We start from the raw sequence: 24,063 nt of genomic DNA, 5'->3' as shown, positions 1-24,063 counted from the left end.
CCTTATGTCCAACTAGTTCAGCCTATTTTTAGTGCGGCTGTTCTGCATTGTTGATCCTGGGGAAGGCAAAAAACCCACAGAGTAGAAGCCAAGTTTCTCCATAGGGAAAAAAATTCCTTCCCTTAAGCTGGGTCAACCATCTACCTATAATATTCTGTTATTCGTAACCTTCTATACTGTTACAAGAAAAGCATCCATTCCTTTCTTAAATTCATTCAGTGAGTTGGCCATCACCACTTCCTCAGGAAGAGAATTCCAGAGCCTCACTGCTCTTACCGTGAAGAACCCTCTTCTATGCTGGTGCAGAAATTCTTTCCTCCAAACGAAGAGAATGCCCCCTTGTTCTTGTCACAGTCCTTGGTACAAACAGTTCATTGGCGAGATCTCTGTATTGCCCTCTGATATACTTGTACATATATATTAGGTCTCCCCTAAGTCTTCTCTTTTCTAGAGTAAATAGACCTAATTTTGATAACCTTTCTGGGTACTGTAGTGAACCAACTCCATTTATCATTTTAGTAGCCCGCCTTTGAACCCTTTCAAGTTCAGTAATGTCTTTCTTGAGCACCGGCGTCCAAAATTGCACCCAATACTCCAAGTGTGGTCTGACGAGTGATTTGTACAGAGGGAGAATTATGTTTTCATCTCGTGTCCCCAGACCTCTTCTAATGCATCCCATGACCCTATTTGCTTTGGTGACAGCTGCCTGACACTGGGCACTCCAATTTAGCTTCTTATTGACTAAGATGCCTAAATCTTTTTCCATGTCTGATTTCCCCAGCAGTTTCCCATTTAGTAAGTAATTATAGCATCTGTTTCTCCTTCCCATGTGCATAACCTTACACTTATCTGTGTTAAACCTCATTTGCCATTTTTCAGCCCAATTCTCCATTTTACTCAAATCTGTCTGTAGTTGCAAACTGTCCTCCTTTGTGTTAACTACCTTACATAGTTTTGTATCATCTGCAAATACTGATATTTTACTGTGTAAGCCATCCACTAGATCATTAATAAATATATTAAATAGTAGGGGGCCCATTACAAGAACTCTGTGGTACCCCACTAGTAGTAACCCTGGCCCAATCTGAGTATGCACCATTAATAACCACTCTTTGTTTTCTATCACTAAGCCAGCTACCTACCCATCTACACATTTTCCCCTAGCCCAAGCTTTCTCGTCTTACTTACCAATCTTTTATGTGGGACAGTGTCACATACTTTAGAGAAGTCGAGATAAATGACATCCAATGATTCTCCTTGGTCCATTTGAGAGCTTACATCCTCATAGAAGCTGATCAGGTTAGTTTGACAGGAGCGATCCTTCATAAATCCATGTTGCTATGGAGTTAAACATTTATTAACATTGAGATATTCCATAATGGTATCCCTTAGAAACCCTTCAAAAATTTTACCCACAACAGATGTTAAGCTTTACCGGCCTATAGTTTCCAGGTTCCCTTTTACACCCCTTTTTGAATATTGGTACCACATTTGCTTGCCGCCAATCAAAAGGAAAAGACCCTGTTTCTATAGAGTCTTTAAATATAAGGAATAGAGGCCTGTCTATCACATTACTTAACTACCTTAATACCCGAGGGTGAATGCCATCAGGGCCTGGTAGTTTCCAAAATAGGGTCACTTGTAGGGGGTTTCTACTGTTTAGGCACATCAGCGGCTCTGCAAAGGTAACATGACGCCCGCAGACCATTACATCAAGTCGGCATTTCAGAACGTCACTATTTCCCTTCTGAACCGTGACGTGTGCCCAAACAGTGGTTCTCTCCCCCCCACATATGGGGTACCAGCGTACTCAGGACAAACTGTACAACAACTTTTGGGGTCCAATTTCTGCTGTTACCCTTGTGAAAATAAAAATTTGCGGGCTAAAAAAAATCATTTTTTGAGGAAAAAAACTCACTATGCATCTAGATAAGTTTCTTAAGGCTATGTGCCCACGTTGCGTGTTAAAACGCACACCAAAAACCGGACTCCTTCCCAGAAATTGCGCTTTTTTACTGCGATTATGATCGCGATTTTTCCGCGATTTTCGTGTGCGATATTCAAGCACTTTCCAAGCGATTTGAAGCATCGCTTGGAAAGTGATAGGTTGGTCACACTCGTCAAACATAGTATTTGACAAGTGTGACCAGGTTTTTACTATTGAGGCCGCCTATGCGGCATCAATAGTAAAAGATAGAATGTTAAAATGCTAAAAAAAATAAAAAAATCGGGGTATATTTACCTTCCGGCGTCCCGCACTGCCATCCCGGGCCTCAGCGTTCCCAGTAATGCCTTGCGCGACCTGTGAATAACATTGGTCTCGCGTTACTATAGCGATCTCGCGAGACCACGTCATCACAGGACCGTGCCGCAAGGCATTACTGGGACCGCTTAGGCCGGGAATGCAGCGCGGACGCCGGAAGGTAAATATACCCCGATTTTTTTTAATTTTTATTCATTTTTTTTTTTTTTTACAGGGGTATGGTACCCAGGGCCTGGAGGACAGTCTCCTCTCCTCCACACCGTGGGTACCAACCGCACATGAGACACTTAACTTCCCGCATGGTGGGCATAGCCACATGCGGGAAGTAAGCGATTCTCATGCATATTCCTATAGGTGCGGAATAGCGGCAATTCTTTGCGATTCCGCACAAAAGAATGAGCATGCTGCGAATTTTTCCTATATGCGATTCCGCCGCGGATAAAAGCGCAGCATTAGCACAGCATGTGCGGAATGCCATAGGAATGCATGGGGGGCGTTCGTTACACGATTTTTAAACGTTTTCGTGCCGAAAATCGCGGCAAAAACGCTTAAAAATCGCTACGTGGGCACACAGCCTTAGGGGTCTAGTTTCCAAAATGTTATCACTTGTGGGTTTTTTTCACTGTTTAGGCACACAGGGTCTCTCCAAACGCGACATGGTGTCCACTAACGATTGGCGCTAATTTTCCATTCAAAGTCAAATGGCGCTCCTTCCCTTACGGTCCCTGCCGTGAGCTCAAACAGTGGTTTATGACCACATATGAGGTATCTGTGTAGTCAGGAGAAATTGCCCAACAAATTTTAGCATCCATTTTATCTTGTTGTCCATATGAAAATGAAAAAACTGAGGCTAAAAGAAAATTTTTGCAAAAATAAATAGTACTTTCTTTTTACGTATCAATTTGTGAAGTAACTGGGGGTTCAAAATGCTCACTATGCATCTAGATAAGTTCCTTGGAGGGTCTAGTTTCCAAAATGGGGTCACATGTGGGGGAGCTCCAATGTTTAGGCACACAGGGGCTCTCCAAACGTGACATGGCAACCACTAAATATTCCAGCATATTTTCCATTCAAAAAAGTCAAATGGCACTCCTTCCCTTCTGAGCGCTGCCGTGCGCCCAAACGGTGGTTTAAGACCTCATATGAGGTTTCTGTGTACTCAGGAGAAATTGCCCAACAATTTTTATGATCCATTTTATCCTTTTGCCCTTGTGAAAATGAAAAAATTGATGCTAAAAGAAAATGTTTGTTGGAAAAATTAAAATGTCCATTTTTTCCTTCCACGTTGCTTTAGTTCCTGTGATGCACCTGAAGGGTTAATAATCTTGAATGTAGTTTTGAGTAGCTTGAGCGGTGCAGTTTTTAGAATGGTGTCACTTTTGGGTATTTTCTGCCATATAGACCCCTCAAAGTGACTTCAAATGTGATGTGGTCCCTAATAAAAATGGTTTTGTAAATTTTGTTGTAAAAATGAGAAATCGCTGGTCAACTTTTAACACTTATAACTTCATAACAAAAGAAAACTTTGTTTCCAAAATTGTGCTGATGTAAAGTAGACATGTGGGAAATGTTATTTATTAAATATTTTGTCACATAACTCTCTGGTTTAACAGAATAAAAATGCAAAACTTGAAAATTGCAAAATTTGCGCCAAATTTCCGTTTTTTTCACAAATAAACGCAAATATTATCAACCTAAATTTACCACTAACGTGAAGCCCTATATGTCACGAAAAACAATCTCAATCGCTAGGATCTGTTGAAGCGTTGCTGAGTTATTACCTCATAAAGGGACATTGGTCAGAATTGCAAAAAATGGCCAGGTCATTAAGGTCAAAATAGGCTGGGTCAGGAAGGGGTTAAATAAATCCCAAACCCGATGACACTGGTTTTCTTTTGAAAGCCATCAGTTGGACTGACCTTTTAGATAAGCATTAGCTGGACTCCTAAAATGCTCAGTTAAGGGGAACCTGTAATGCGTCCTGGCTTCAGGAAGGGGCACTGCGCATGATCGGAAGTGCAGAAAACTTTTGATCATGCGTACACCCAGCTTCAGATATCAGTGATGTGACGGGGAAAAAGCCGCATGCATGCCCAACGTAAATATAGCGCTTGCTATGACGCTGGCGCTTGTAGGTTTATGCCCACAGGGGCATGATAACATTTAAGTGGTCCAATTAGTCTGGGGACACCAATGCCCAATTTACATTTCATAAACAGACTTTAAAAATACTTTTTTCTTAAGATCTGTTTGTGTAATGTAATACAGGGACTGTTAGGCAGGACATTTACATTTGCAGACAGTACTGCTGGTGGATCTGAGGTATGGGGGGTGGTGTTTAACTGACAGGTTCATTTTACCCCCAAGGGTGGTTTGCACGTTAATTACTGGGACAATTTTTACAATTCTGACCACTGTCCCTTTATGAGGTCATAACTCGAACACTTCCATGGATCCCGGTGATTCTGACATTGTTTTCTCGTGATATATTGTACTTTTTGTTAGTTGTAAAATTTCATTCATATAACTGGTGTTTATTTGTGATAAAAAGGGAAATTTGGCTAAAAGTTTTGCAATTTTTCAACTTAAAAATTTTTCTACCCTTAAATCACAGAGATATGGCACACAAAAAACTTAAGTAACATTTCCCACATGTTTAGTTTACATCAGCACAATTTTGGAACCAAAATTTTTTTTTTTTTGTTAGGAAGTTATAAGGCTTAGAAGTTTGACCAGTGATTTCTCATGTTTACAACACCATTTTTTTTTAGGGACCACATCACATTTGAAGTCACTGAGGGGTCTATATGATAGAAAATACCCAAAAATGACACCATTCTAAAAACTATACCCCTCAAGGTTCTCAATACCACATTCAAGAAGTTTATCAACCCTTTGGAGAGCCCCTGATGTGCCTAAATAGTGGTAACCCCCCACAAGTGACCCCATTTTGGAAACTAGACAACCCCCCCCCCCCCCCCCCCCCCCCCAGGAATTTCTCTAGATATGTGGTGGGAACTTTGAATCCCCAAGTGCTTCACAGAAGTTTATAACGTAGCGTCATAAAAATAAAAAAAAGCTATTTTTTTCCCACAAAAATATTTTTGCCCCCAATTTTTTATTTTCTTAAGGGTACCAGGAGAAATTGGACCCCAAAAGTTGTGCAATTTGCCCTGAGTATGCTGATACTCCATATGTGGGGGTAAACCACTATTATTCATTCTCTCACCGGCAATGCTGTGTGAGAAAATTCCCAAGCAGCATTGCCGTAAAGTGAGAGAATGAACTCAGGTAACCTCTTCAGTGATGCACTGCAGGAGCCATTATCTCCTATCAGTGCATAACAGGAGGCCCTATAGAGCATTGGCATCACCCGATGTCACTGTTCTATAGGGGAGATCGTCGTGGGACACTCATAATTAACCCCTTTACCCCCAAGGGTGGTTTGCATGTTGATGACCGGGCCAATTTTTACAATTCTGACCACTGTCCTTTTGAGCGAGCATAATCGTGGTTATTTGGTACTCGGCGAGTAATGCGATACTCGGAACAGCGAGTATTTCACTACTCGACTTGCACTACTCGGACCTCCCGCCCAGCAGTTGCCAATCACAGTAATGCCACAGCCTTCTTGGTTGTGGGCGGCATTACTATAATTGGCTGGCTGCCCAGCGTCATCATAGGCTATAAGTCATCATAGCCTGGCTCTAAGCCCTGCCGCCGCCATTTTCTGCACATTGCATGCAGAACACAGCAAGTGTAGGGAGAGTGTGAGCAGCTGCTAGGGAGAGTTGTGTTTTTTTTGTGTAAATCATCCAGAAATCCTCTGTAAAACCCAAAAGCTGTTTTCAGAGCTGAAAGTATAAGGCCAAGGACTGAATAGTGACAGTTTTCCCAGCTATTTTTGGGGTCACATTTACCCCTGTAGGGCAGTTTTTTTGTGCTGTTGTGGTGCTGCTGTTTTCACAGCAAATAGTACGCACGCACGGTACTGCACAACTGACACACAGCCAGCACCGCTGTCTTGTGTGGTGACTGGGGTGCGTAATCTCACCTTAAACCTCAGGGCAATTTTTTTCTGCTGCTGCGGTACTGTTTGTAAAACACAAAGCAGTACTAGGCTGTAGTGCTACCTTCCACAAAGCACTAACTGCTCCTTGTTCCCCAATATCTGCATCTGAACATCTGCAACTATGGCAAAAAAAATCCAAAATTCCTAAAAAGGCTGTTGTGAAGGGACAGGGACGTGGTCGTGGGGTCGTTGGTGCCCAACAAGGTTCAGAGTCTGGGAGACCGAAGAAGGCTGATACATCTAGGTTCCTGGCGAAATTTCCCGGTCTGGAACATAAACGGGTCTGGAAGCCAGAAGAACAAGAGCAGATACTGTCTTGGATGGCTGATAAAGGCCTCCATGAAATGTTCTAGCAGCACCCTCGTCCATGACAAAACAGTCTACTGTCCATACAGATAACGCTGTGCCATCCTATTCTCAGCCTGTTCCTAGTTCTTCATCCATTCAGGAGTCACAGGAAACATTTGACCCCAGCCTTGGGTCTCTCCGAGGATCTGTTTGATCCATTTCCTTGCATTGCCTCTGGCCTCTCACCGCACGACATTGAAGAGGAACGTGAGGGGGTATCGTCTGTTGATGATGGCCAAATATTTGAAACCCCACGGCCAGAAGAAAGACACTTTCATTCACGTGATATAACTGGTGAAGAGGCGGAGGCTGATGGTGATGACACACAGTTGCCATCTGGCCAGTCGCCAATATCCGCACGAAGGAGGATGACATGGACGACGAGGTGGTCGATGATGAGACCACCGATCCGACCTGGACTGTTGGCACGCATAGCCAGCACAGCAGCACAGAGGATGAAGGTGGATACGTAGCACCAACAAAGGCACCAAGGGCTACTGTTTGAGCAGAGTGCGAAGTGTGTCAACTGTTGCCAAGAGCAATCCATCTGTGCCCCAAGTCAAGGCAAGGGTGCGTTCAGTTGCAGTCTGGAAATTTTTTTTCGATAGTCCTTCTGAACCAAATGTTGTGATCTGTAGCATTTGCCATAGGAAGCTGAACAGAGGCCAGGGCAAAGGCAACCAAAGCACCACCAGTATGCGGAAATACATGGCAGCCAAGCACCCTAGTCTGTGGGCTGAACAACAGGGTACCAAATCGGTGTCTGCGACTGCGGGTCAAACCACTGCCATCAGGGCTGTGGAGTCGGAGTCGCTGCTCATTTTGGTGGAGTCGGTATAAAATGGACCGACTCCGTCTCCTAAAATATATAATAAATTGGGTACAATAGTTCAATGCAGAATGTGCTCAATATTTTTTCATAGGAATTTGGGAAAGTTATGAAATTTCCTATAAATGGCTGTTCTATTCCTGACCTAAGGCTACATTCACACACAGCGTTTTTGCTGCGTTTTTGAGGATTCGTTTTTCAGCTGCAAAAGCAGATCAGCTTTTTAAAAAACCGCATCACCTGAAAGGTTTTTGAGCTCATAGATAACGTTTTCAATAGCAAAAGCAGATTAGAAAAACGCCACACAAACTGACATGCTCCAGCCCAAAAACGAATCCTCCCAAAACTAAGTGTCTGAATGTCATATCTTGAAACCCATTGACTTTGCTGGGATGCCCAGAGTCACTGTATTTTACTGCAAAATGATCCGCAAAAAGCTGTGTGTGAATCATGGCTGTAGCTGTCGATCAAGCCACTTGGTGGGGCAGCACTTATTTAATGATTGAGCGATTGCTTGAACTAAAACCGTTTCTTATAGATATGGCGAACCCTCAGGTAACCCTAAATGAAGGTCAATGGACACAGGTGGCTGAATTGAAGAAATTGCTTAATCACCCATTTACCGTCACTAAAAATTACAAGCTGAGGATTTAACTCCTGGCATTTTCATAAGGGAGTAGAAGAACTTGCTATTTTTTTTGCCTGTCCCAAAGAGGAGGTTTAATCGCAGACTGCATTTCTGCTTCAATGAAAGGGAGAGAGACACAGCTATTGGAAAATAAAAATTTTCAGGCAACTGTATGTGGACCCAAGTCATCATATACTGCATGATGATCAACAGCTTACTAAAGGAAAAGAGGCTCTGACTGAGGTAGCAGTTAGGATGAGTGGCCTACAGGAGGACTGCCAGGTGCAAGAGGACTTGGGTCCTGACAGTGCTACTGCTGCCATATCTTCATCCTCATCAGATGAGGAGTTTGACTTTGACAAGTATTTGGATGACATGGAGCAGGCAAAGCGTTGCCGCAAGGAAAAAGATTTCACTCCGTCTCCTATAGCAAGCAGATTGACCATATTTCAGCAAAATGTTTCACTTTCTCTCAAAGAAATAGAAAAATTCAACCGTTCATCAAAACTGACTGTGCATGAGGCCAATTCCTTTATACCTGGAAATTGTTAGAGATGTTGCCAATGTGGTTACGGCTTTGCCTATAACCCAAGTTAGTGTAGAGAGGTTGTTCTCTAGCCTTAAAATTATTAGGTCAGATTTGAGGTCATCGAAGGAGGATCTGATGGAGGCAATTCTATTTCTTAGAACAAATTCATAGACTGCACAAATGTTTTTTTAATGTTTTTGTTGAAAATTGTTTTTTGCCACTTACATAGTTTATTACGTAGTGATACACACACACACACACACACACACACACACACACACACACACACACACACACACAATATTATAGTGTATTACAGATTTACAATTTATTACAGTTTTTTGTGGTCTAAAGTTGTATTCCAATAAATATATATTATGTTCTATCTAAATATCTTGATTGTATCATAAAAATGATTAAATGTCTGATGTTCACATTGTACGACAATAAATTTTTCACTTAAATATAAGCAATCTATTATGTTGGAGTCGGTGTAAGGGAAATTGAGGAGTCGCAAGTTTGGCTTACCGACTCCACAGCCCTGACTGCCATGTCGCCTGTGATACGTCCTTTACAATCGGCTGGGCAGGAAGCAGGTGATCATCATACCTCTTGCTCACAAGCTGCGGTTGCACAGACACAGGCCACAAGCTCATCCACTTGTTTGTCCCACGAAAGCGTCCAATTTTCCGTGCCCCAGATGTATGAAAGGCGTAAATACCAAGCCACGCACCCACAAGCTCAAATACTGAACGCGCACATTGCCAAGTTGCTAGCCGTGGAGATGTTGCCGTTTAGGCTTGTGGGGACACATTCTTTCCATGATCTTTTGGCTGTGGCTGCCCCACGATACTCATGTTCCAAGCCGGCACTATTTTTCCCGGTGTGCTGTCCCTGCGTTACACCAGCATGTCTTAAACAATCTAAAGCGTGCTCTCACCAACGCCGTAACCGGGAAGGTCCATTTTACAACACACGTGGACAAGTACTTGTGGCCAGGGACGATATATCTCTGTCACTGCACATTGGCTCAACCTGGTGGAGGGTGGGACAAAGTCTCAAACTGGACCATCACATATCCTACCCATGCCACGAATAGCAGGCCCAATCTCAATCAGAGTTTCCGCCTCATGATATACGTCCAGTCTCCCCTCTTCCGCCGCCGCCTCATCATCCTATGCTGAATTACCCTCCACATCACTCCCAAGTTGGGAGCTGTGCAGCAGCGCATCGGCAAAACACTCTGCTGAAGCTGATCTGCTTAGGTGAAACACCACACACTGCAGCAGAGCAGTGGCAAGGAAAAAAACAGACCGATCAGTGGCTTTCCCCACTGCAACTCCAACCTGGTCTGGTTGTCTGCGACAATGGGCGTAGCCTGATGGTGGCTTTAAAGCTCAGGTAGCTGGTACACGTGCCATGCATGGCTCACATGCTGACCCTAGTGGTGCAGAAATTTCTAAAAACATACCCTGACTTGCCGTACCTACTTGAGAAGGTGCGCCGTATTTGTGCCCATTTCCGCCACTCCTCAACCACTGTTGCCGGTCTTGCAGCGCTTCAAAAGCAATTTAATTTGCCAAACCACACTCATTTGCGACCTGCCAACACGGTGGAACTCCACATATAATATGTTGGCAAGGGTAAGTGAGCAGCAGAGGGCACTTTCTGAATACCAGATTAAACATGCCCATCACACTGAGACTCAGCCAAGACACATAAATGTCGAGTGGGTGTGTATCGCTGATATTTGTGAGGTGCTTGATAACTTTGAGTACTGCACCAAGCTTGTTAGCGGTGATCAGGCTATTATCAGCGTAACCATCTCTATGCTATGTCTGCTGAAAAAATCGCTGCAGAATAAAAAAAATGGAATCTTTGCGTGCCCAGCAGCTGGGTATGGAGCAAGATTTCACAATGGGTGATCCTACCCAGCCCAGCCAATATCATCAAGTAACATTGGGGGATGAAGATGATGATGAAAATGAGGAGGGAGAGGACTTCTTTTTCAGTGGTACCGAGGGGACACCTCATGCTATAGAGGGGAATTCCAACCCCAGCTTTCATGTCTGTCCAGCATGGGTGGGCTAGAGAGGGGGAGGGTGTAGGAGGAGAGTCAGTGTGAGGAGAGGATGGTTATTGTTCCTCCTTCAGGGGTTACAGAACATTTGCCTCTTTGCAGCTTGGCACACGGGGCACACTTCATATCTGACTGTCTGTGCCAAGACCCTCGCGTAATCCACATTTTCAATAGCAACCTATACTGGTTGGCCACCTTTCTAGACCCACTGTACAAGGACAAATTTCCTTCGCTACTGTTGCAGTCACCAAGGGGTTTCACAATGGAATCCTTTAAGAAGGCCGTTGTCGATCATTTGATGGCAACAGCACCCTCAGACAGCACTGCTAGCAAAGATACCAGCTCTGTGCATGCAACAGCATGCATTAATGGGGAGAGATACGCCAAGCAGGTCCAAAAGAGGTGGTGGTAAAATGCCCACAAGCTGGGCCATCTTCAATAAACCGGCTCCTCACCAAGGACTAGCTGGAACAGTAGCAATGTCAAGGGGGGAGAAGTTGAACAAGATGGTCAATGACTATCTAAGTGTCCATACCTGCGTCCTTCCTGATGCTTCTGTACCGTTTAATTACTGGGTATCCAAGCTGCATAGTTGGCCCGACCTCTCCTATGACTCGGAGGTGCTGGCCTGCCCTGCTGCTGCTAGTGTGATGTCAGAGCGTGTTTTCAGTGCCGCTGGGGCAATCATCATAGATACACAGCACACGGTTGACTACAGAGAATGCAGACAGGCTGACTCTTGATAAAATTTAACAATGACTGGATTTCACAACAGTATTTAAGCCCTCCAGATGACAGCATCCCAACCTAAAGTCACCCAAAACTTTGTATTTTTTAAGTTGATCACGTCCATCCCGTCCCATACAAGCCCCTTTTCTTCTTACACATGTTTAAAAAACATGCTTCTGACACATGTACCTCATGGTCAATAAGATTGCAGGGGGAGGAGCGCCGAGAGATGGCTGCTCTGGCATGAGGCTCCTGAGTTTTTTAGTTTTTTACCCCGTTTAATTGTTAATTCTCCCTTTGGTTCACTCACCATTGCGTAGCTACAGGATTCGGCAGAGCTGGGAGTAGTGTGGAGACTGCGATCAGCTCGGACCGGTGTCTTTCTGTCCTCGTGGAGCTCCGTGCCTGGATTCAGCTGGGAGAGAGTGAAGCTGCTGGCTGCCTGCCTTGTACCCATTTCCAGCATGCAGATGATCCCAGGATAGGAAACCTGGTGGAGTGTGCGGTGCTGGAGTTGTTCTGGAGATCTTGTGGTCCACATTGAGCTGTAGGGCTACAGGATTCGGCAGAGCTGGGAGTAGTGTGGAGACTGCGACCAGCTGGGACCGGTGTCTTTCTGTCCTCGTGGAGCTCCGTGCCTGGTTTCAGCTGGGTGAGAGTGAAGCTGCTGGCTACCTGCCTTGTACCCATTTCCAGCATGCAGATGATCCCGGGATAGGAAAGCTGGTGGAGTGTGCGGTGCTGGAGATGTTCTGGAGATCTTGTGATCCAGGTGGAGCTGAAAGGGTGAGCTGGGCAGGTTTGGACTGACTGTTGGCGTGTCCCCTGATGTCCCTGTCTTGTTGCACCCATGCCCTCCCCCCCAGCAGTGCTGGGAGCACCCTTTATGGAAAGTTGTACATTTAACTCTGCTAAGCTGTGACTGTTCAGTCTTTATAGCTACAAGCTGAGTGTAGTCATGGCCACTGCACTCTGTAAACCTACTCTTATGATTTCATGGGACGATTTATTATTCTGGAATCATCCGCAATTTCTCATGGACTCCCCTTCTTGGAGCATGATTGCTAATTCAACAATTGAGTACATAAAATCCATTACTTCTGTGAAACCTGTGGAGGTGTACTGCAAGAGAGGTAGGAGAGGAGGAGTCCTGGCACGCCTTCGGAGGAGAGGGTTCAGAACAGCTCTTCCTTCACTCCACTTGGCTAATGTCCGTTCCTTATCTAACAAAATGGAGGAACTGAACTTACTTTGTAACATGAGATCTGATATGGCCAATTCAGCTGCTCTTTGTTTTACTGAGACCTGGTTGAATGACACCATCCCTGATTGTAGTCTGGATCTACCTGGTTTTGTTATCTACAGAGCTGACCGTGATTGTGTAGCTTCAGGTAAACAAAGGGGGGGGGTGGGTTATGTCTCTACATCAACACTAGCTGGTGCTGTGATGTTAACATACTGGGAAAAGGTTGCTCTCCAGATCTAGAGTTCCTTGCACTCAATTGTAGACCATTTTACGCTCCAAGAGAGTTTTCATCTATGGTTCTGGTTGCAGTATATATTCCCCCTCAAGCATCTGTTAAAGCTGCTATTGGTGAATTAGCTTGCAAAATATCAGAATGGGAGAAAGGATCTCCTGAAGCATTTGTGATCGTAATGGGGGACTTTAACAAAGGAAAACTCAACCTGGATCTCCCCAAATTTACTCAACATGTAAACTGCTTCACGAGAGAGAACAATACGCTTGATCACTGCTATACAGTCATAAAAGGGGCCTACAGGGCAGTGAGGAGAGCAGCAGTGGGCTTTTCAGATCATTGTCTAATTCATTTAATTCCAGCCTACAGGCAAAGGTTGAAAACATCCAAACCTACAGTTTATACAAAGAAGACATGGTCTGAGGAGGCAAAATTGCAACTGCAAGCATGCTTTGAATGCACGGACTGGGAGGTATTCCAGGAAACATGCTCGGGTCTGGATGAATGGGTTGATGCAGTGTCCTCATATCCGTTTTTGTGAAGACACGTTTATTCCATCCAAATCTGTCCACTTTCGGGGAAACAACAAGCCGTGGTTTACAAATAAAGTCAGGTTGATCCGTAAGAGAAAAGAGGAGGCTTATAAAGCAGGCGATATTACTGAATTCAAGAACCCTAGGAACTCGCTATCTAAAGAGATCAAGTTAGCCAAACACGAGTATGCAAAGATTCTGGAGGAAAGGTTCTCATCAAAAGATACTAGATCTGCATGGAGAGGATTAAGAGAGGTCACCAATTATATTAAGCCACCCCACTATAGTGAACCCCAGAAGTCTGGCAGTTAAATGAATTCTACTGCAGATTTGAGGCAAGCTCTACACACAGTGGCTATTCATCTCTAAGCTCCTCAGTCTGTTCATATAAAGATCATTCATTGTGCAACACCCAAGTAGTGATCTCCGAGGCAGAGGTGATACGCATCCTGAAGGGACTTAAGGTCAAAAAGGCACCTGGCCCTGATGGTGTATCTCCAATGTGTCTGAAAGTATGTGCTACCCAGCTTGCCCCTATACTGACAAATATATACAATGTGTCACTGAAAGAGTGCGTTGTACCTCAGTGTTGGAAAAATTCCACAATTATCCCTGTCCCCAAGAAAGTGGGATCCTCTGAGTTGAACGACTATAGACCAGTAGCACTCACATCTGTAGCTATGAAAGTCTTCGAAAGAATTATGATGTCCCACCTGATAAAATTCACGCAGAAGCTATGGGACCCGCTTCAGTTTGCCTATAAGGAGAATCGGTCGGCAAACGACACTGTCAATCTGGCACTGAAGTACATTTTGGATCATACAGATGAACGGCACTCATATGTCCGGATTCTTTTCATGGACTTTAGCTCAGCGTTCAATACCATTGATCCGAATTTACTTCATAAGAAAATGGTAGCTCTTGGAGTTCCTCTCAACTTATGCATGTGGATTTATAACTTCCTGACAGCCAGGATACAGAGTGTAAAAGTTGGACCATTCACTTCGGACACCTTGGTCACAAACATCGGGGCACCTCAGGGGTGTGTTTTGTCCCCGTTACTGTTTTCTCTCTATACGAATGATTGCATCTCTTCAGCAGACTCAGTAAAAATCTTGAAATTTGCCGATGATATGACACTGATTGGTCTCATCAGGGGAAATGCTGAAGACTTGTATCGGAGTGAGGTGGAAAGAATATGTGACTGGTGTAAAGCCAATAATCTTGTACTCAACACTAAAAAAAACTGCTGAGATGGTTGTGGATTTTAGGAAAGATCAACATGAGATACTTCCAATCTACATCCATGACGAAGTGGTTCTTAGGGTCACAGAGACCAAATTCCTTGGTGTTATCTCTCATGATCTTAAATGGGGGAAAAACGTGGATGCTGTTATAAGAAAAGCACAACAGAGGATGTTCTTCCTGCGTCAGCTGAAAAGATATGGATTGTCTAAAAATCTGCTGATCTTATTCTTTAATGCTGTCATCAGATCTGTGATTTGTTCCTCTCTGATAGTCTGGTATGGGGGAGCCACTGCGCATGACAAACTCCGCTTACAAAGGACTTTCAGAACAGCAGAGAGAATTATAGGCTCCCCCCTGCCTAAAATCCAGGATCTTTATGATAAGAGTATTCGATCCCACGCATTGAAAATTTCATCCGATCCCTCTCACCCGGGACACTCCTCATTCCAACTACTCCCTTCAGGACGTCGCTTCAGAGTCCCCAAATGCAGTACCAACCGCCATATGAACAGCTTCTATCCACTCTCTGTTCAACAATTAAATCGTCATGTGTAGACTATATACTGTATCTGTCTTGTTAGATGTTACTTGTTGTATCTGTTGTTATATATTATGTTGCCTCTTTGCCACAAAGAATTCCTTGTATATATGTAATATGTACTTGGCGATAATAAATTTTATTGATTGATTGATAAGCTAAAAACAATGTTACGTTAATATTTCCCATCGGAGGCACTTTTGATGAGAGCCCCTTGGGCTAATTTTTGGAGACACTATGGCTATGCCTGGGCACGGCCACCTCTATGCTAGTAGTCCTAGCTATGTCATAATTGTTTGGCTCTTCAGACCTGTCTTGCTTACTTCATAAACTATGGTACAGCCCTTTGGGCTAATTTTTGGAAACACTGTCTATGCCTACACATTGGGCAGTGGCACAACAAGGACAGTAGTCCAAGCTTTATAATTGTGAATTCCTTGTAATGAAGATGATTGGTGGCTTCTTCCTGCGTTAACCATAACACAGTCCCTAGGGCTGATTGCTCTCCTTACACCACTTACACACTTGGCTGTCAGAAGATTGCCTCCATCATCACTCGCTCTTACGTCACTTCTGAGATATCACTGGCACTGCGTAAGTGGCGTACGAATCCCACTCTGCCGGCAAAGAACCACAGGACTTCAAATAGTGTTTGTACACTCTAGTGAAGCAGTGGTGTAAAACCACTAGTGCAGCCCCTGACCAGGTGCCTCCAAGTTATATGCATTTGTTTACAGCATACTTTTTTTTTTTTTTTTAAACATTTACACATTTTTTTAGCCTTTTCATCAGCCCCCAGACCACTTTGTTAGGGTCCAGCAGACAATTACTCGCATTTTCCATTGACTATCATTGGACTCGCTACTCGTACCGAACACCCAAGTATTATGGAATACGCTGTACGAGTATAGCGTGTCCCGAATACTTCACTACTCGCTCATCCCTATTTATGAGGTAATAACTCTGGAATGCTTCCATGGATCCCGGTGATTCTGACATTATCTTGTGACATATTGTACTTCATGTTAGTGGTAAAATTTCATTCATATAACTTTTGTTTATTTGTGAAAAAAAACAAATTTGGCGGAAATTTGAACATTTCGCAATTTTCGAAATTTGAATTTTTATGCCCTTAAATCAGATATGGCACACAAAAACCTTAAGCAACATTTCCCACATGTTTACTTTACATCAGCACAATTTTGGAACCAATTTTTTTTTTTTTTTTGTTAGGGTTAAACGTTGACCAGCAATTTCCAATTTTTACAACACCATTTTTTTTTTTTTATGTACCACATCACATTTGAAGTCACTTTGAGGTGTATATATGACAGAAAATACCCAAAAGTGACACAATTCTGAAAACTGCACCCCTGACGGTACCCAAAACCACATTCAAGTTTGTTAACCCTTCAGGTGCTTCACAGAAATGTTTTGAATGTTTTAAAAATAAAAAAAATTACCTTTTTTCACAAAAAAATTACTTAAGTTGTTGTCCAATTTGTCCTGAGTACGCTGATACCCCATATGTGGGAGAAAACTACTGTATGGGCACACGTCGGGGCTTGGAAGAGAGGTAGTGACGTTTTGGAATGCAGACTTTGATGGAATGGTCTGCGAGTGTCCTATCGCGTTTGGAGAGCCCCTGATGTCCTAAACAGTGGAAACCTCCCACAAGTGACCCCATTTTGGAAACTAGACCCCCCCCCCCCCCAAGGAGCTTATCTTGATGTGTGGTGAGCATTTTGAACCCCCAAGTGCTTCACAAGTTTATAACGTAGAGCCATAAAAATTTTAAAAAAATGTTTCCACAAATGATAATTTTGCCACCAATTTTTTATTTTCTTAAGGGTAACAGGAGAAATTGGACCCCAAAAGTTGTTTTGCAATTTGTCCTGAGTACGCTGATACCCCATATGTGGGGGTAAACCACTATTTGGGCGCATGGCAGAGCTTGGAAGGGAAGGAGCACCGTTTGACTTTTTCAACGCAGAATTTGCTGGAATTGAGATCAGACGCCATGTTGCGTTTGGAGAGCCCCTGATGTGACTAACAGTGGAAAGCCCCTAATTCTAACTCTAACCCCAACATACCCCTGACCCTAATCTCAACCCTAACCGTAATGGGAAAATGAAAGTACCGTATTTTTCGGACTATAAGATGCACCGGACCATAAGACACACCCCAATTTTCAGAATAACAATAAATAATAATCTTTATTTTTATATAGCGCTAACAAATTCCGCAGCGCTTTACAGTTTTGCACACATTAGCATCGCTGTCCCTGAAGGCTCACAATCTAAATTCCCTATCAGTATGTCTTTGGAATGTGGGAGGAAACCGGAGTGCCCGGAGGAAACCCACGCAAACACGGGGAGAACATATAAACTCCTTGCAGATGTTGTCCTTGGTGGGATTCGAACCCAGGACTCCAGCACTGCAAGGCTACAGCGCTAACCACTGAGCCACCGTGCCGCCCATCAGAAGGAAAATAGGGGAAAAAAATGTGTCAAATGGGGGTCCGTCTTACAGTCCGAATTCAGTTTACCTGGGAAGGGATCCGGCACAGGTGGAGGAGTGGTCACGGGTCATTCAGTGGTCCAGGCTGGTGCGGTGGTGGCTCTGCTGGTGCAGCTGGGCTGTGCTGCTGGGGCTCTGTGGGGTGAGGGTGGCGGCGGGCTGTGCTCTGGTGCAAAGGCGGCGGCTGCGCCGACATTTCCTCGGAGGCCCCCGCACATCCGTTGTTGGCTGCTGACATGTTGCGGAGGCCTCCGGGAACATGGCTGCCAGTCCGGGGACGTCGCATTCGCAGGTTCAGTTCCCGTCCCAAGATCTCGGGAGACAAGATTCAAATCTCGTCAACGAGATCTGAACCTGCGCATGCGCTGTCCCCGGACCGGCGTCCAAGTTCCCGGAGGCCACCGCAATATGTCAGGAGCCAGCAACGGATGTGCGGGGGCCTCCGGGCTTCGAGGAAATGCCGGCGGATCCCCCCACGGAGCACAGAGAGCCGCTACCCCGCACCAGAGCACAGCCCACTGCCCCTACCGCACCACAGAGCCCCACGGCACCAGCCTTGAACAGCTGTAAGTATATTGCGACCATAAGATGCACCCCCCACTTTCCCCCAAAATTTTTGGGGAAAAAGTGCGTCTTATGGTCCGAAAAATACGGTAAATACTTTACTGAGGGGGTGATAACGGGGGGTTTGATTTACTATTTATAGTGGGTTTTTATGTTTGGCAGCTGTCACACGCTAAAAGACTTTTTATTGCCAAAAATAGTTTTTGCATCACCACATTTTGAGAGCTATAATTTTTCTATATCTTGACCCACAGAATCATGTGAGGTCTTATTTTTTGCGGGACGAGTTGACGTTTTTATTGGTACCATTTTCGGGCACATGACATTTTTTGATCGCTTTTCATTCCGATTTTTGGGACGCAGAATGAACAAAAGCCAGCATTTCATGAATTTCTTATTTTTTGGGGGGGCGCGTTTACACCATTCCGCGTTTCGTAAATTGATAAAGCGATTTTACTCTCCGGTTCAGTACGATTACAGCGATACCTCATTTATATAATTTTTTTTTTTTGTTTTGGTGCTTTTATACAATAAAAACAATTTTAGATAAAAAATTATTCTTGCATTGCTTTATTCTGAGAGCGATAACTTATTTTTTTGCTGATGAAAGCTGTACGGCGGCTCGTTTTTTGCGGGACAAGATCACATTTTCAGCGATACCATGTTTATTCAAATCTGTCTGTTTGATCGCGTGTTATTGCTCTTTTTGATTGCCAGTATGATAAAGCATTGTTTTTTGCCTTTTTTTTTTTTTTTGAAGGGGTTCGCTAAAGGGCTTAACTAGTGGGACAGTTTTATAGGGCTGGACGTTGCGGACGCGGCTATGTTAAATATGTGTACTTTTATTGTTTTGTTTATTTTTATTTAAAAAAAAAAAAATTATATGGAATATTTTTTTTTAATTTGGGAACTTAAAAAAAAAATAAAAAAAAAAATTTTACACTTTTTTTTTTTTTTTTTCCTCTTTATTACCTTGTCCCGGGGGGGACATTACTATATTGTCAGATCACTGATCTGACACTTTGCATAGCACTGTATCAGATCAGCGATCTGACAGGCAGTGCAGGAGGCTTCTCAGCGCCTGCTCTCAGCAGGCACTGAGAAATCCGCCTCTCTGCAGGACCCGGAAGGCCCCCGCTGCCATATTGGATCCGGGGGCCTGCAGGGAGGAGGCCCTCGGAACAGTGCGATCATATCGCGTTCTTCCGAGGGGCTCAGGGAACCACGCAGGGAGCCCCCTCCCTGCGTGATTCTTCCCTATGCCACCGGTACACTGTGATTATGTTTGATCGCAGTGTACCAGGGATTAATGTGCTGGGAGCGGTCCTTGACTTCCCCTGGCACACAGTGCCAGGTGTCAGCTGTGATAATCAGCTGACACCCGGCCGCGATCAGCTGCGCTCACCCCGTGAGCGCAGCTGATCGCTGACGTACTATCCCGTCCATGGGCATACGGGCCCAGGGCACCTGGACGGGATAGTACGTCAGATGTCAGAAAGGAGTTAAAGGTGGTGGCTTTGACAGGTTAAAAGGTGGTGACCGGTTCAATTTTAAATATTAAATATATTTAAAAAAAAACAACTATTTATTATACAGCCATTCTGATATGGGTTTTCAACATAGGCACACCACTTCCTTCAAGTCTAAAATATTAGTCTGAGGCCAGGATCACACATGCAAGAAACTCGGATGAGAAATACATGCAGCCGCACGCTCTGCTCCCAAGTGCCGGGTATTAAGATGTGAGACTCGTCCAAGTTCCTCGCATATGTGATCCCGGCCTTGTGGAGTGGTAAAATGTATGTATGTACTGTATGTATGTGTGTGTATATATAATATATAATACACACACACTATATTGCTTTGGCAAAACTAATGTTTATTTGGCCCTGCCAATAAAGCTTCTTTGAATGAATATATATAATGTATGTATATGTGTGTGTATATATATATATATATATATATATATATATATATATATATATATATATATATATATATATATTCAAAGAAACATACATACATCCAGCCAGCCAGCTCTGGCAAAAATTAAGAGACCACTTTCGAATGTTCAGTTTTACTGATTTTTGTCTTTATAGGTATATTTTTGAGTAAAATGTAAATTGTTCCTTTAATCTAGAAACTTCTGACATGTCTCTGAATTTAGTATTTTTTTCTTACAAAGAAAAATGATAAAAATAAAAAAAGCAATGCTTTCAGACCTCATATAATGCAAAGAAAACAAGTTCGTTATTACATAGTTATTAACCCCTTCCTGACATCAGACGTACTATCCCGTCCATGGGACCCGGGCACCTATGCCCATGGACGGGATAGTACGTCTACCGCGATCAGCGGTGCCCACGTGGTGAGCGCCGCTGATCGCGGCCGGGTGTCAGCTGATTATCACAGCTGACACCCGACACGTTAACCCCTTGCACACCGCGATCAAACATGATCGCGGTGTACCGGGGGTTAAAGGGAAGCATCGGCAGGGAGGGGGCTCCCTCCGTGCTTCCCTGAGCCTCCCACGGCAGCGCAATGAGCAGCGCTGCTGCGGGGGGCTCCTTTCCTGCAGACCCCCGAATCCAAGATGGCGACAGGGGCCTGCAGGAAGCTGGCTTCCTCAGTGCCTGCAAAGTGCAGGCATGAGGAAGCCTTCTGCACTGCCTGTGACAGATTGCTGATCTGCCACAGTGATCTGTGATGTGACAGATCAGCGATCTGTCACATGACAGTGATGTCCCACCTGGGACTATTTAATAAAGTTAAAAAAAAAAAAAAAGTGTTAAAATAAATTAAAAAAAATTCTAATAAATTAGAAAAAAAAAAATATTCCCCCAAATAAATCCATTTTTTGGAAATAAAAAAACAAAAAATAAAAGTACACATATTGGGTATCGCCGCGTCCGTAACGACCCGCCCTATAAAACTGTCCCATTAGTTAACCCCTTTAGCGAACCCCTTAAAAAATAAAAATAAAAAACGAAGCAAAAAATGATTTATTATCATACCGCCAAACAAAAAGTGTAATAACGCGCGATCAAAAAGACACATATAAACATGGTATCGCTGAAAACGTCATCTTGTCCCGCAAAAAACGAGCCGCCACACAGCATCATCAGCGAAAAAATAAAAGTTATAGCTCGCAGAATAAAGCGATGCAAAAATAATTATTTTTTATATAAAATAGTTTTCATTGCATAAAACCGAGAAAACATAAAAAAAGACCTAAATGAGGTATCGCTGTAACCGTACAGACCCGAAGAATAAAACCGCTTTATCAATTTTATCGCACGCGGAACGGTGTAAACGCACCCCCCCAAAGAAATTCATGAAACGCTGGTTTTTGTTCATTCTGCGTCCCAAAAATTGGAATAAAAAGCGATCAAAAAATGTCACGTGCCCGAAAATGGTACCAATAAAAACGTCAACTCGTCCCGCAAAAAATAAGACCTCACATGACACGGTGGGTCAAAATACGGAAAAATTATAGCTCTCAATATGTGGTGATGCAAAAACTATTTTTACAATAAAAAGCGTCTTTTAGCATGCGACAGCTGCCAAATATAAAAACCGCCATAAATAGTAGATCAAACCCCCCGTTATCACCCCCTTAGTTAGGGAAAAATAATAAAATAAAAAAAATGTATTTATTTCCATTTTTCCATTAGGGTTAGGGCTAGGGTTGTGTTGGGGTTCGGATTGGAGTTAGAATTGGGGGTTTCCACTGTTTGGGCACATCAGGGGCTCTCCAAATGCAACATGGCGTCTGATCTCAATTCCAGCCAATTCTGAGTTGAAAAAGTCAAATGGTGCTCCTTCCCTTCCAAGCTCTGCCATGCGCCCAAACAGTGTTTTAACCCGACATGTAGGGTATCAGCCTACTCAGGTCAAATTGCAAAACAATTTTTGGGGTCCAATTTCTCCTGTTACCCTTAGGAAAATAAAAAATTGGGGGCAAAAATATCATTTTTGTGGAAAAAAATGATTTTTTTTATTTTCACGTCCGAGCGTTATAAACTTATGTGAAGCACTTGGGGGTTCAAAGTGCTCACCACACATCTAGATAAGTTCCGTGGGGGGCCTAGTGTCCAAAATGGGGTCACTTGTAGGGAGTTTCAATAGTTTAGGTACATCAGGGGCTCTCCAAACACACATGACACCCGCAGACTGCATTCCAAAATGTCACTGCTTCCCTTCCGAGCCCCGACGTGTGTCCATACAGTAGTTTTCTTCCACATATGGGGTGTCAGCATACTCATGACAAATTGGACAACAACTTTTGGGGTCCAATTTCTCCTGTTACCCTTGGGAAAATGAAAAAATTGGGGACTAATTGATCATGTTTGTGGAAAAAAATACGATTTTTTTATTTTCATGCCCGGGCATTATAAACTTCTGTGAAGCCCTTGGGGGTTCAAAGTTCTCACCACACATCTAGATAAGTTCCTTAGGGGGTCTCGTTTCCAAAATGGGGTCATTTGTGGGGGGTTTCCACTGTTTAGGTACATGAGGGGCTCTCCAAAGGCAACATGACACCCGCAGAACATTCCCTCAAAGTCTGCATTCCAAAACATCACTACTTCCCTTCCGAGCCCCGACGTGTGTCCATACAGTAGTTTTCTTCCACATATGGGGTGTCAGCGTACTCAGGACAAATTGGACAACAACTTTTGGGGTTCAATTTCTCCTGTTACCCTTGGGAAAATAAAAAAAATTGGGGACTAATTGATCATGTTTGTGGAAAAAATACGAATTTTTTATTTTCACGCCCGGGCGTTATAAACTTCTGTGAAGCACTGGGGGGTTCAAAGTGCTCACCACACATCTAGATAAGTTCCCTGGGGGTTCTAGTTTACAAAATGGTGTCATTTGTGGGGGGTTTCCACTGTTTAGGTACATCAGGGGTTTTCCAATCGCGACATGATGTCCGATCTCCATTCCAGTCAAAAACGTCAAATGGCGCTGCTTCCCTTCCGAGCTCTGCCATGCGCCCAAATAGTGGTTTACCCCCACATGTGGGGTATCAGCGTACTCAGTACAAATTGCACAATAACTTTTAGGGTCCTGTTACCCTTGGGGAAAATAAAAATTGGGGTGAAAAGATCATTTTTGTGGAAAAAATGATTTTTTAATTGTATTGAAACAGTCGTTCCCCCCCACATATCAGGTATCAGCGTACTCAGGACAAATTGCACAATAACTTTTGCAGTCCAATTTCTCCTGTTACCCTTGGTAAAATAAAAAAAATTGAACCTGAAGTATTTTTTTTTGTGAAAAAAAGTTAGATGTTCATTTTTTTTTAAAATATTCAAAAAAAATTCCTGCGACGCACCTAAAGGGTTAATAAACTTCTTGAATGTGGTTTTGAGCACCTTAAGGGGTGCAGTTTTTAGAATGGTGTCACTTTTGGGTATTTTCTATCATATAGACCCCTCAAAGTGACCTCAAATGTGATGTGGTCCTAAAAATAAAATGGTGTTGTAACCCTTATAACTTCCTAACAAAAAAAAATTTTGGTTCCAAAATTGTGCTGATGTAAAGTAAACATGTGGGAAATGTTAGTTACCAAGTTTTTTGTGTGCCGTATCTCTGATTTAAGGGCATAAAAATTCAAAGTTGGAAAATTAAGAAATTTTCAAAATTTTCGCCAAATTTCCGTTTTTCTCACAAATAAACGCAAGTTATTTGAATGAAATTT

At 43.4% G+C, this 24,063-nt stretch overlaps 1 protein-coding gene across 1 annotated transcript in view; it reads left to right on the top strand.

Moving 5' to 3' along the window:
* Positions 1-24,063, top strand: part of RBM44 (RNA binding motif protein 44) — a 195,161-nt gene that overhangs the window by 154,871 nt on the left and 16,227 nt on the right. The gene's annotated exons all lie outside the window — the stretch shown is intronic.

Source organism: Dendrobates tinctorius, unplaced genomic scaffold (assembly GCF_039654945.1).
Source record: "Dendrobates tinctorius isolate UK_male_01 unplaced genomic scaffold, ASM3965494v1 ptg000199l, whole genome shotgun sequence".
Classification (NCBI taxonomy): Eukaryota; Metazoa; Chordata; class Amphibia; order Anura; family Dendrobatidae; genus Dendrobates; species Dendrobates tinctorius.
Note: the sequence above shows the minus strand (reverse complement) of the source record. Positions and strands in the feature narration are given on the sequence as shown.